This window comes from Amblyomma mixtum, chromosome 3 (genome assembly GCF_055824585.1).
Source record: "Amblyomma mixtum isolate Tamu chromosome 3, ASM5582458v1, whole genome shotgun sequence".
Taxonomy (NCBI): domain Eukaryota; kingdom Metazoa; phylum Arthropoda; class Arachnida; order Ixodida; family Ixodidae; genus Amblyomma; species Amblyomma mixtum.
Genome location: NC_143014.1, coordinates 381,835,368 through 381,849,569, shown reverse-complemented (window position 1 = coordinate 381,849,569; position 14,202 = coordinate 381,835,368). Strand labels below are relative to the sequence as shown.

Genomic DNA, 14,202 nt, shown 5'->3' with positions numbered 1-14,202 from the left:
TATGAAGAACACAAGTGTGTTTTGGAAACCAACGACGAGAATTACGCCCTGTCAACACTGGTGATTTTGAACGGGTAAAGCCGTGAAGAAAGGTAGCGCTACGACTTCTTGTCATCTGGAGAGGCAACGAAGAAGAATGTGCGGTTTTGCTAAGCCTTGATGAGCCGTCTGAACGGTGAGTCCCGTGTACGTTTCTTTACTTCTGATCTCTATTCGCACGCGTTATTAGTGTGCGCCTATATAGGGATGGCAGTGCAGGCAGTCTGCGTGCGGTTGCCTCAGCTATAATGCGTTAAGGCCGATTCACAGACGGTCCGTTCGCCCGCGGCCCGCGCACTACGTATTCAGGCGCGCTGTCGGCCGCGGCCACCAGTTATCACAACAGAGTTATGCGGTCGCTTGCTAGCGCTGCGAAAAACAACAGACAATGTTTACTACATTCCAATAGCATAGATTTGTGCTACGTAGGAGAGGATGATGAGCGTGCAGTGCCACGTTAGAGAGCGCTCTTGCTAGGCCAGCTGCGGACAGACAAGGGAACTGACAACGGTCGAGTTGCCTCGCGGCTGGTGCCCGTCGGATTGATTTGTGCTACTTAGAAGATGACGATGAGCGGCAGTGCCGCGCGACAGAGCACTCGCGCTGGGCCAGCTGCCAACAGACAGTGCTCAGTGTGTGTACTCGTCGGATTAGTGCTTACGCCTTAATATTTGTCATACAATTTTTTCGGGGACAATGATCGCGTGTAAAAGGCTGGGGCATATCCCTTGCCTAGTCATTTGTAAATTTTTATCTGTGCTTCCCCATGGAACAGAATTTGACACAGTATTATGTGAAAGTTAGATCGTTCTTGCGTCTGCCCTGAGGTGTAGGTGTCGATGCTTCCTCGCCTTCAGATTTTGAGAACTGTTTGGGATGCAACTGCGCACTTATTTAGGATTTCAAGCTTTTTGCTATATCCCTCGTTTGTGCGGCCCGCTTTCAAGTCGTTCGCTATATCGGTGATGGTTTGTTATTGATTTTCACTTTCTCTTATTTATTCTTGGTTGACTGCCACCAGCTGTGCTGGCGGCGATTCTCCGTGCTCGGAACTATTCTCAGGCACGAGACCCTACCCACAGACCTCCCTGCACCACACTCACCAGTTTTCTTCGGTATTTTTTTCCCTTGCTCTTACTTGCATTGCCACTAGGCAGTTTTTATTTCTGTGCAGATTTGTTAAATGCAATACCAATTTTCGTTTCATGCTGTGATGTGAGATGTTGTGCTTCTTGCTAATGAATGCATGCCTTTTCCATCTTCTCGTCATTTGTGCAAAGCAGACGGGTCTACTGGTCGCTACGTTCAATTTAAAAATACCTTCGGTGCTGCTCCAAAGCACCCTAGTAGTAATAATTAAATCCTGTGCATGCTATATTCGAATAGTTACGCTCTTTTCATCATGCATAAAAATAGTGGTATTCCAGCCTGCTCATCTTTCTATGCGGTTGTGACAGTCATGTAAATCTACTGAAAAAATGTATATCGGTGCATCACATACAATCTGTTCATTTCTTTTGTCATGGGCCATCTCATTGCTTTATGTGTTCCTATGTTAATACCTTATTCTAATTTATGAAGCAGTAGACAATTTCTTCTCTTGTCATTCATGACATTGTTACGGCCACTGACAACAGTTGCTCTGACATATTTATTTGCAGTTGCCAGCTGCCAGTATCTACTGGGCCATTCGTGCTTCCAGCTTTTGGCTGTGCTATCTCTCCTCAGCTGTTTGTGGTAGGTATTGTTTTCCAGTGATGCATACCTTACCTGCCTATTTAGAAAAATTTCGTAGACATAGGCTCACAGCCGGGTTTAGAAATGCATGCAGAGCTCTACGTGCACTTAGCAGCAGTACCTCCCTGTATAATCACATGAATCTGATCCTGAATTACATAATGTAATTGCATGAAATAGTCGCTCATGAAGCTTTTGACTGCTGCTGTTAACATAATGGAGTTTACACTGCTTCAGGTGCAGTGACTATTTCACACATGTTGCCTCTTATGCATATGTGCCCTCTGAAAGGGCGAACATATTCCTTTATCCCTTTAAAAAACATTGTGTTCTATCATGATGCTTTACCGGTATTTCTGGTGTATAGACCAAAATGTCACTCAGTATTGTAACATGAAGCGGGAACTCAGTTTGTCCAATGTTTTAGAGGTAACATGAAGCGGGAACTGAGTTTGTCCAATGTTTTATGGGGTCCTAAAACATTGGACCAACACAGTTCCCACTCGAGTTATTGATCACTTCGCTCTCGCCCTACCATAAGCTTGCCGTCCAGGTTGGACAAATTGGTAGAGCGACTGCTCCAGTGAAGTGGTGGTTCTGAGTTCGAACACCGGACCAGGACGAATCTTTCTTTAACTACGAAGTTTCTGTGAAAGCTGTATAGCTTTCCTTTGTAGCCATTTGGCTGTGCTCGAGTGGATGTCAGTGAGTAATTACTCCTTATTACAGATCTTTTGTCAACGCCAAACTGATTCAGTAGCAACAAATATTAGAAGGGTAAAAGCATGCTGCTCCCAAAAATTCGTTAAGCATGTTATAAAATGTATGCTGTATTGTTTTAACTGCTGCAAAGAAATAACGGTGATGTTAGATGCCCAGCCCCTATTAGGTAAACATAGGTCGCAATTAACACAGTGGATGGAAAAGAAATATGGTCTTCAACCCTCACGACGACCCTCACCCCAGTAAAACAAAAAGTGCCAGTGTTGCCATACTTGAGAGCTTTGCTCTTTAAAAGTGCAGTAGACTGCTACTCAAAGTTGACAAAAAATGCGTCTCGTTTTCTGCATGTGCATTCCACAGTGCTGGTGCCATTTTCACTGGTCATTGATATTCAGTCGCATGATGTGCACCCCGCTCCTCGAGTTGATTTTGTTTGTCTTGTGAACCTGCCGTCAAAATCAGTGCAGGATAATGCTTCCCCAGTTGATCTGCAGTTAACCTTGTCATTTGCCAGCTGCTGTCACCCTTTCTCCACAGAGAAGGGCGGTGGGAGTCCAAGCCAGGTGGAGTTGAAATATTTGACTAGTAGTGGACAGGGATCCTGCGGTTTGTTGAGGACACAGGCAAATTGGAGACTTATGGAAGAATTTTTTTACCCGCCAAGGAACACGCATAAACAAGAGAGAACCACAGAGGACTACGGCTTTTACCAGCCCTTGTCCTGTGCGGTTCTCTCTTGTGTATGCGTGTTCCTTGGCGGGTAAAAAAATTCCTCCGTAAGTCTCCAATTTGCCGGTTTCCTCCACAGATTGGAGGATCCTTGTCTGTTACTAGTCAAATTTCACTACTCCACCTAGATTGGACTCCCACTGCCCTTCTCAAACTTTTGAAATCCTGTTGCCCTAGCAGATCAGCAGCTGTCGGTTGTATTACTTTTGCTTCAGTGAAATTTGACATGTAGCGGACAGGGATCCTAGAATTTGTGGAGTACACAGGCAAACTGGAGACTTATAGAAGAATTTTTTTACCAGCCAAGGAAGACGCATACACAAGATTCGTTGTCTGTGTTTCACAACTGAAAGTGCTAAATGCGTGCGAAAGTGTATCGTGCATTCGCACGTATTTTGAAAGCTCCATTTTTGCAGCGTTAGGTTTTCGGAATTGGAGCTGTAGCATTGCCGCCACAGAATCCCGCTCGTTAACAAAGCGCACACTTATTTGCTAGGTATATATTCGGTATACCGCAACCAGTACACGTCACTGTTTGGAAGGTTCTGTCGCGAAATTTCTTATTGTGCAAGGTAGCTTTTCTTTTAAATTCAAGCGCTCTGTATTTGCTTTTTCTTGTGCATATTCATCGGTCGTTTCAATTCGGAAGCGTTGGTGCTACAAGACGTGCATACGGAAGCTACGTTTGTGCACAAAGCTCCTGAATTTTTGAAAGCGCAGCTCTGACAGTTCTCGTTGTCATAAATAAGTACAAAGCAGCCTAATCTTTTTGGACACACCATTTCATGCTCTTAGCTGTTTCTGAGAAACAGGCTGCCTTTTTTTCTGTTTTTGGTGTGAAACATTCCTAACAACTTCTTTCTTTCTCCATGCACAGATAGCCTATGCATACACGGGCAGCTTGATTGCAATATTTAGGGCAATATTTATAACAGGTGCAGTGAGCCTTGGTGCATGTGGACAGAAATTAAGCTAGGGTGGGGTGGGGTATTTTCGCACAGGGTAATGTTATGCGGAGGGTCTGGCGTATTGAAACCGAGTCTTTCTGAGCTCTTATTAGACGTCCCAGCACCAGGACAGTAGTTGAGGCTTTTCTTCTTTGTTGTCCAGTCAATGGTTTCCATCACATAAAATAGCCTTAATTCTAGCTATCCCGTGGCCGTCTAACAGAACGATGCAGATATACTGAAGTGATCAGTGTTGCATAAAAGTAGTGAGAACATTGCAAATGCAAGACAACTTCATTGGTTTGCAGTTCACTAACGTGGCAGTCATAGAGAATTACACATTACATTTGCAAATCTAAATTGTGCATAATAGTATGGATTGGCACATAATGTGCGAAGTAATCACAGTTATCTCGTTCATGCCAAATGCTAGTGTCAAACATTGTCAGTATTGCATATTTATAAAGAGCAGACATGCTGCGCCTAACTTGTCGTTGGATAGATTTTATTACTATGAAAGCAAAAAGTTTACACATGGCTGTCGTGTTCTTGCGTGGGAAGTAGTATTACCTTAAATGAGTATAAACACCAAATTTTTGGGTATGTGTGTTCTTTGTAGCGACGTGCTGGGCATTCGTATATATAGAATTGTTGCATAGTATTCGTCTCCAATCGCTAAATAATTACAACCAGATTTCTTTTCTTCCCTGTAGCATAGCAATTGCTATGACATCAATGTTCAGTATAGGTTATGGAAGGCACAAAAAGCTACGATATCGCTACTTCATCATTTTAATTAGTTACAATGCTAAAGCCAGCCTGCCTTAAGAGTCGGAATCACAATGAATGACAAAGCCGCAATTATGTTGCAGTTTTCCTCATGCCTCCCCTGGCTTATACTGACTTTTGATGCCATTGCCATTGCTCAGTTTTTAAAAGTGAAGCAGGAGAGAGAAGATATTTAATTACAAATTTTTTAGCAGTCATAGGCGAATACTGTGTGGTTATCCGTGAATAGTAATGCCTTATGCATCATTAAAAACAAAAAAAAAATGTGCAACTGAAATTTGCTCGGCTGCTGACCCAAAAGACGCGGGTTCGACCCGGCCGCGGCGGCTGGAATTTCTTTGGAGGAGAAATTCCAGAGGCCCGTGTACTGTGCGATGTCAGTGCACGTTAAAGAACCCCAGGTGGTCGAAATTTCCGGAGCCCTTCACTAAGGCGTCTCTCATAGCCTGGGTCGCTTTGGGACGTTAAACCCCATAAACCAAACTGAAATTTGTTGTCTGCCTCTTTGAGATGAAAAATTTTGAATTTTTCTTTCACTATTTTAGAGCATGAAATTAAGTTAATGGTATCTGAGAAACAGGAATTGCAACAGCCATTTCTCTTCAGCAAGAAAACTGTCATTGGTTTAAGTGTTTTCCCGATTCAAGGTTACCTTATATTTTAAACTGCACAATGTATTATGTGACAAGAAACCGTCAAGCACAATAGATGTGGTTTTAGAAATGACTGGAAGTGATAAGGGAATACATTTACTTAGAGCAGGTAGTGACCGCTGATCCGGATCATGAAGGGTAATAACTAGACGAATATGAATGGGGTGGAGTGCATATGGCAGGTTCTCTCAGATCATGAATGGCAGTTTTTCAATACCCCTCAAGTGAAAAGTATACAACAGCTGTATCCTACCGGTATTCACCTATGGGGAAGAAACGTGGAGGCTAACGAAAAGGGTTCAGCTTAAGTTAAGGACAACGCAACGAGCTATGGAAATAAAAAAGATAGGCGTAACGTTAAGAGATCGGAAGCGGGCGGAGTGGGTGAGGGAACAAACGCGGGTTGAAGACATCCTAGTCGAAATCAGGAGAAAAAAGGGTGCTTGCGTAGGGCATGTAAGACGAAGGCAAGATAATCGCTGGTCCTTAAGGGTAACGGAGTGGATTCCAAGAGAAGGCAAGCGTAGCAGGAAGCAGCAAAAAGTTCCATGGGTGGAGGTTTGCAGGAACACGGTGGACATAGCTGGCGAAGGACAGGGTTAATTGGAGAACATGAGAGAGGCCTTTGCCTTGCAGTGGGCGTAGTCAGGCTGATCATGATACTTGCAGAAGAGCTTGCTCATGTTAAAATTTTCATTTGGTAAATATGTGCTTGTTTTACATGCACACAGCTTTTGAAAGGACTAGCATAGTGATAATTGTATTGGACTTCATAAAATTGTAGCTCTGAATGAAGGTTTGCAATGAAAGGTGTCTGCACTTGGTCACAATATAGGTACATACTAGTGGCGACATGACACACACGATCAGTACATTCTAGTTGTATTCTTTTTTTTTTCCATGGGGTTATATGCAGGATAGTATGAAAAGGGCATTGGAATTGACTCTTACTTGCATTATTTTCATTCATGTTTGCAGGCACCCGGAGAAATGCACGCATAGCCAAAGCTCCTTCACTCAGCCGAGCAAGCTACGGCATCATCCAGCATCTTAGTTTCTTTTGAGCGCTTACAGCTCACTGCGGTGGATTTGGTAGATGGGTTTACTTTGCTTTTGGCAGTGTTCTTGGCATTTAATGTCAAGTACACCCCAAAACAAAGCTGGCTTGTATGCTGCTTGAGACACTAATGGGGCTTGATCCTAGCGAGCGCCTCCCGAGCGTGATTTGGGCAGCCACAGCAATCACAGCAATGACTTGTGAAATAAAAGTTATCAGTGTTGTACATTTGTGTCATTATTTCTTGAACCATTGTTATTCCCAACGCAGACAGAGCACCATACTAATGTGCAAACTGTAGTGTAGCCATAAAGTAGTTGTATGAGCAAAAATTATTCTACTCAAAGATTATAATCCCTTTTGCTCATTACTCTTTTGTAGATGTAGCGCAGGTGGATCCTGCAAAACATATGACCAACTTGCTCTGAAGAATATGTGAAATAAGAAAATTAGTAGAATACATTGAAAACACGTGAAACTGCTTTTGAAGGAGTAAAATCAGATCTGGGCTGATACTCCTTGAAGGAGTATAGTCACTCTAACAAACGGAGTCCTGGAACTCTACCTGAAAGAGTAGTAGGATGCTGTTTCAATGTGGTAGCTTTACTCCCTCGGAGGAGTGCCTGTACTCTATTGCAGGAGTAGTACAGTACTCCTTGAGTAGGTGTTGGATCACTCTTTGTCCAGAGGGAGTAATTTTATTCTGGAAAAAGGAGTGGAATATGGGACAAGCGAATACTCCTTCAAAGTGTGTTCTGGGCACTCCTCTGCACTCCTTTAGTTCTAAGAGTGTGGCGTTGGACGTGACACTTAACTGCTTGCAATCGCTCCATTTGTGGAGGACACAAATATATTTTTTCATCCAGCGATCAAAGCTCAGCGCAAATGTAAATCGAGATGTAAGAAGCTGAGAGCAGTACGGAATGAGAGACAGGGTAATTCAACGTTGCAATCCAAGTTTTTGGCCTTTTCTGTTACGCATCGAAAATGAGTGAATGAATGACTGGGATGGTGGGTGGATGAGTGAGTGAGTGAGCAAACTTTAATAGAAGATTATGGTGGCTGGTGCGCATGTGGATGGGCCCTCAGTCCAGGGCTCTGGATTGTGCCGACCTCTTAACGACGAGGAGAGTTGCCTGGTCGTCGAGTCGTGCTGTGGTTAGCTTCACCTCCCACAGCTCCAGTGCCGCATTACGCGGCCTTTGACAGCGGGGTCCCTGGGGACATGTCCATGCGACATCGACGCCTTCACACCAGCAAGCACAGTGTGTGGCTCCTGATTTATCGAACTCAAAGGCGGTTCTGTGTGCCACACCTTTGCATACTTTCTTGCCGCTTTTTTGGGGCGCTTATTCACCAGCTCGGGCGTGGAAATGGGAAGTGGTCCAAGCACACGGCCGGAGCCAGGACAAGCAAGGAAGCAATTTATTCATGCGAAGCCTCGAAGCAGACGATATATAATTTTGACTTAAGCAGTCTCCCCTGACCTTTAATTTCCAAATACCTACACCACAAAACAAATAGAGCAAAGGTGTGGGAGCAGAGAGTAGGAGTCGTTTAGAAGATAGCGCTTGTCTTTAAGGCAATTTGGAGGCATTTTCATCAGTAAATCGGAGGTTACTACAGTATTCTCCAGGATCTGTTATCCCCAACATTTCCCAATTAGGCTCTGTGAGTACTTTCTGTAAACACGCGGTGAACAGTGCTGAAGAGGTCGTACCTACCTTCCCGACACTATTCCAGACTGGTATATTTAACTTTCCCTGTGGAGTACTCTGTCCAGCCGGTATAGATATTTTCCACTGCCTTTACATACGATTCTTCTACACCTCGGTTGCGCAATGCTTGCGTGACTGCTGAGGTTTCGAGTCAGTCGAATCAATCCTTGTAATCTGTAGAGGCTAGCTCACTCAGATGTTAGGTATAACTTGAACGTTTGTCTATCACCTATCCATATTGGTAATGAAATTTCCCTCTTCCTGCGTGCGTCTGGCGTTTGTCCTTGCCCAATTTCTTTCTAACCGCTTATAGGCAACCCCCGGTTTATACAGCATGTTTCATCTTATCCATATTTTACACAATTATGCCGTCTACCTTGCGCCTATTCACTAGCCCTCTCTACCTTACTTAGCGTCCTAATTCAGGACGACGTCGCCACCCGCAGCGCTGTAGCAACCGAGCATTCCGATTTTAAATCGGCCTTCGATGATGACCATGACGATCCCGATATTTACAGTGGGCCTGTAGTGTTTCATGACAGGCCCTTAAATAAACTAAAGGGTTAATGACAACCCAAGTCGAAATCAATGAGAAGAAATGGGCTTGGGCAGAGCATCTAAAGTGAAGGCACGAAAACCAATAGTCACTATGAGTAATGGACTGCATTGCAAGAGAAGGCAAGCGTAGCAGGGGGTGGCAGAAAGTTAGTTGGGCGGATGAAGTTTGCTCCGATAGGGTGACCGCAGCTGGGACAGGACATGGTTAATTGCAGAGACGTGGGAGAGGCCTTTGTCCTGCAGAGGGCGTTGCCGGGCTGATGATGAGTCTTTGTTGCTTCCCACCTAACAATGCTGTTCAAGGCCATGTGACAGGATCTTTCTATTGGAGCGCTACAACCAGCAGTATACAGAGGACGTAAGCGTCACTTGTGGGAAATTTTTTACCTCGGCGACGTTTAAAATCAGTATCTGCGTGCTTGGAATGTGAGGCTGCGGCAGCGTTCACTCTGGCAACATGCTTAAGGGCACATTGCTAATCTAAATCTGCAAGGGCGATCGATGGCCTTCTTCAGTCGCCGCGATTATTCGTTTTTCACTATTTTAAAAACATAGCGCGCAATTTAACAGACTAACATGCCTTAATATCATTGTGTTTAGGCAAAACTACTTTTCTATATTATGTTTTGCGTTGGTGACTGTTATTGTGGCAGAATATATTCAAGCAGGAAAAGTTTCTAAGATTTTATTGCGATATTCTGCTGCAATGTGCTGAATATAAAAAATGCACAAATAACTTCCGAATGCAAACACGGTATATTTTACCAATGAAAAATTCAAAATCAAGAGAGCACGCCATTTTAGTGGGCGTAAAATATGGCAGTCATATCATCATCATCATCATCATTATTATTATCATCATCATCAGACTGACTATAACGCCCACTGCAGGGCGAAGGCCTCTTCCATATCTCTCTAATTAGACCTGTCGTTTGCCAGCTGCGATTACCGCATCCCTTAATATTATCCCTTAGTGTTAAGTTCTTAATTTTATCCGCGCATCTAGCTTTCTGCCACCGCCTGCTATGCTTGCCTTCTCTTAGCCCCGTATTCACAAATGTTCCTTTCCTTGAAGCGTTATTAAGCGGGCCTTCGTCAAGGACGGCCTGAGTTAAAGTGTAAGAAAAGTCTAAGGTCCGCTTCAAAAACCAACCTTACGCGGTTTTAAGGGCGCCTTACGAAAAGGGGCTCCTATCCGAATATGTTTGTGATATGGGAGCGAGGCTACTCGCGTTTTTATGTTTGAATGATCCGAACATACACGTATAATTTATTCCTACAACAAAAAATTAATAAACATTTCTCCTAGAACACTGACAAGTAAGCTTCACAGAATTTAGGCAAACAATTTTCCAATTTTCCAATTCTGACGTTTTTTCTTTTTTGGCAGGCCACCATGCAGTGTAGCCGTCACATTAACGTGCTTGTTGATTTCACGTCACCCGCCTCTTTTGCGTGTATTTGCTTTTTGACGTCGGTTCGCTCTTTCTCTCTTCTGGACTTTTCCTACTTTTCCTACGTCACTGCCATGGGAGCAGTGGGGGCGGATGTTCAACGTGTACTTGCTGGCATCCGGAGCCGCCGCATTCAAGCCGGAGCAACGCAAGGCTATTCTTTTGCATTGTTTGGGGGCGGATGGCCAGCGTGTTTATCATACGCTACACGCAGGGACCAGCGCCGCAGCACTGGCAACGCGAAGTCCCGTAGCACCCAGAACACCCGCAGCCGCAGCACTCGCCGATGACAAGTCTGTCGTGGCCCCTCCTGACGAATACGGCTCTGCCCTCGCCGCATTACGGCGCCAGTTTTCGACGTAGTGCAACGTTGTCGTCGAGTGCCATCGTTTTCACCGCTGCAGCCAAAACACAGGCGAGTCCGTTCATGACTTCGTTGCCGCTCCACGGGAGCTAGCGTCACATTGTTCTTTTGCTTCTGAAGATGAGGCTCTGCGGGATCAATTCGTTGCCGGCGTAGCTTCCAATCGCGTACGTGAGCGGTTACTGCTCGAGGGTTCGACACTGTCATTCCAGGATTCAGTTAGAACTGCACTTGTTTGAGCAGGCGGCTGAAGAGCTAAAGGAGCTTCCTGCTTCGGTCGAGGCAATTTCATTGCGGCAGCGTCGTAAACAATTCTCGCATCTTTCGCAAGAAAGAAATGCGCAGCCGGCAGCCCCCTTTTAGCTGAGTTCACCGAGGAGCGCGGGCGGCTCGCGAGCGCCGCAGCGGAACCGCGCCTCTGAGCGGAACCGAGAACGGAGCAGCCGATCCGGTTCACATTGCTTCCGATGCGGCTCGCGGGACCACTTCGCATCAGCGCCGCAGTGCCCGGCTCATGGCAAGACTTGTTCGTTTTGCGGTCACAAGGGCCATTTTCAAAAAGTATGCAGCCACAAACGAACTCAAATGCGAGGCCGAGTCCGTGAGGTTGAATTTCATGAAGATCCTTCGTCATCCAGCAGTGCTGAGCAAGTCTTGACTGTGCAACGTTCCGCGCGTAGCGGAATTCATATTCAAGTGCAAGTCGCGAATGTCACTTTGACATTCCTTGTCGATTCAGGGTCATCTGTTTCAATCCTGTCGGAGCAAGATTTCAGTCGATATTTTCAGAGCGTTCCGCTCCTGCCAGCTCCGCATGTCACTCTGTTTGACTACTCGCAATGGCCGATTTCCGTGCTAGGTTGTTTCCAGGCAGACGTTCGGTTTAAAGGCCACACAGCGTCCTACGTTTTTATGTTGTTCACCGAGGAACTTGTCTGATCGGTCTTGACGGTATTCAGGCCTTGAATCTTCGCATTGAGGGTTCTGCTCTAAAATGCTTACACACGTCCGTTGCTCCGCGGCCGACTGTGACTGACCCACTATCCCGTTCCATTTCCACAGCGTCAAGCGCGCAGCCCGGTAACAAGGTTCTTCCGCCAGCCTTAGCACAAGAGTTCAGTTCGCTTTTCAGTCCCGAGTTGGGTCTTGCTAAGGGGTTCTCACATCGCATCAAGACGCGGCAAAGCGTGCAGCCTGTAGCCTCCAAGCTTCGCCGTCTACCGTATTCTCTCCGGTCACCAGTATCAAATGAGCTTCAGAGGTTGCTGAGCCTTGACATCATCGAGCGCATCGATGCTTCTGAATCGGTGTCCCCCATTGTTGTTGTTCACAAGAAAGATGGTAGCATCTGGATATATGTAGACCTTCGAGAGCCGAACAAAGCTATTGTTCCCGACAGTTTCCCATTGCCCCATACAGAGGAGCTGCTCCATGCTTTGGTAGGCGCTGCACACTGGAAGACGCCCACTCCGAATCGCACACTGGAGTGCACGACTGCTTTGCTACAATTTCACTGTTGAATACGGCAAGGGGTCCACAAACACTGTAGCAGATGCACTTTCTCGGCTGCCAGCACCTACCTCGGAAGCAGAGATTGCTAAGGAGGAAGAAACTGTGCCGTTCATTGAGCCAGCCTGCGTGACAATGGAGGAGTTCAGGCAGGCCGCCCTCGACGATGGATGTTTGGAAACCATCAAGTCATTCGTGCTGAGTTCCTGGCCACCAAAGAAGTCCATACCAGAAGAGGCGAAACCATTCTCCCCTATTCGGGAAGCTTCCTGTTGTTGATGGCCTGCTGCTGCGTGCAGAGCGCCTCGTTGTTCCGTCCTCCCTCACGGCTCAGATCATTGGCACAGCGCACGAGACACATGCGGGTACCATGCGCACGTAGGCGCGACTGCGTGAGCGGTTCTGGTGGCCACGAATGGACCAGCAAATGGAAATGGCAATAAAAAAAATGCCACATCTGCCGAGAGGCAGATAATTCCGCCAGCACATCACCAGCACCGTTGCGACCGGTTAAATAGCCTGAGCGACCGTGGCACAAGCTTGGATTAGACATTGTTGATCTCTTTGGCGCATGCAGCTTACAACAGCAGATTTGCTGTAACGCTTGTCGACTACCATTCTAAATGGCCAGAGGTACATTTTAAGGCGGAAGCCTTTAATGTCTCATCGTTGTAAGCAGCAGTTGTTGACAGAAATGTCACGCTTTTCAATTGGTCGAAACAGTCGTGACGTCACAGTGCGCTAATTTCAAACGAGGCCAATTGTACTTTGGCTAGTCACCACGCAACCAATTGAAGGGATCGTATAGTGATGGTCCAAGTAAGTGGGACTGAGCTTAATTAATTGCTTAATTATCCTAATTAACTTTCCTAGTCAGGCCAATAAACAAACAAAACCGAGTAGAAAATTGGTCGAGCTCGGGAATCGAACCCCCGTATTCGGAGTGAGAGACGAGCATGCTGTCCACTCCGCCATGCCAGCTCGATGGTTTCGAATGAAAAAAGGCGCGTCAAGTTAATACGGTGTATTCGCTCACTCCCATCCTCCTCCCTTCCCTTCCGGCGAGGTTTAGATATCCACCGAGATATGAGAGACCGATAAATTTCCTTTCCTCAAAAAACAATTTACCGACGAGCGAGGTGTAGAACCGAATGGGCGATGGCGTTCTTTAGACTCCCTGGCAGCGTTGTAAGACGCTGTCGCGTTTCACTCTTAGAGGCGAAGCTTAACATCTTAACCACACATCAGTGACCGCACTTTAGGTCAAAAAAGTGCCCGACTGAAATATGACGGGTATCCACCGAGATATGTGAGACAGTTACTGCGTAATTTCCTTTCCTCAAATACAATTTTCATTTTCTTCATTACGGGCCCTCTTTGTCTTTCTTCTTTCACTCCCACTTCCTCCCTTCCTGCACGGTGCGATTCAGGTGTCCACCGAGATGACAGAGAATTACTGCGCCATTTCCTTTCCTCAAAAAGCGTTGCGTTCAAAGGGCAAGGCATCGCACCGAACGTGTGGTGGCGTTCTGTTCCGTGGACTCCCTGGCAGCGCTACAACACGCCGTCGCGTTCCGCTCCTAAAGGCGAAGCTTAAGCGTCATTAATTAGCCGTTAATTAGCATTCAGACATTACTCAGTAAATAACCGTTAATTAGTGATTCGTCATCACTTAATATTTAGTACTTAATTATATGTGACGCCACCAGTGCCCCAGAAGCAGTCAAAGTGGTGCGGAAAAGGCTTTCGCCTCTACGCACTTTAGACAGTCAAAGTGCCCCCTGAATTTTTTGCAGTGAAGTGTCCACGAGTACCGTGAAAGACTTAACTATAGTTGTGTTTTTGCCCGTGAAGGCTATCCAGACGAGATCGTTTGTGACAATGGACCTCAGTTCACTTCGCGTGAATTCATCGCCTTCCTGCAA

General features: G+C 45.9%; 1 long non-coding RNA gene and 1 pseudogene across 1 annotated transcript; both read left to right on the top strand.

Annotated features, from left to right (window-relative positions):
* The first annotated feature begins 1,050 nt into the window (after nt 1–1,050).
* Nucleotides 1,051–6,730, top strand: LOC149357031 (uncharacterized). Its single transcript, XR_016289858.1, has 3 exons — nt 1,051–1,154; nt 1,701–1,776; nt 6,596–6,730. It is a non-coding gene; the product is annotated as an uncharacterized LOC149357031 (long non-coding RNA).
* A 3,740-nt stretch (nt 6,731–10,470) lies between these two features.
* On the top strand, nt 10,471–12,556 carry LOC149357030 (uncharacterized; annotated as a pseudogene).
* Nucleotides 12,557–14,202: the final 1,646 nt, after the last annotated feature.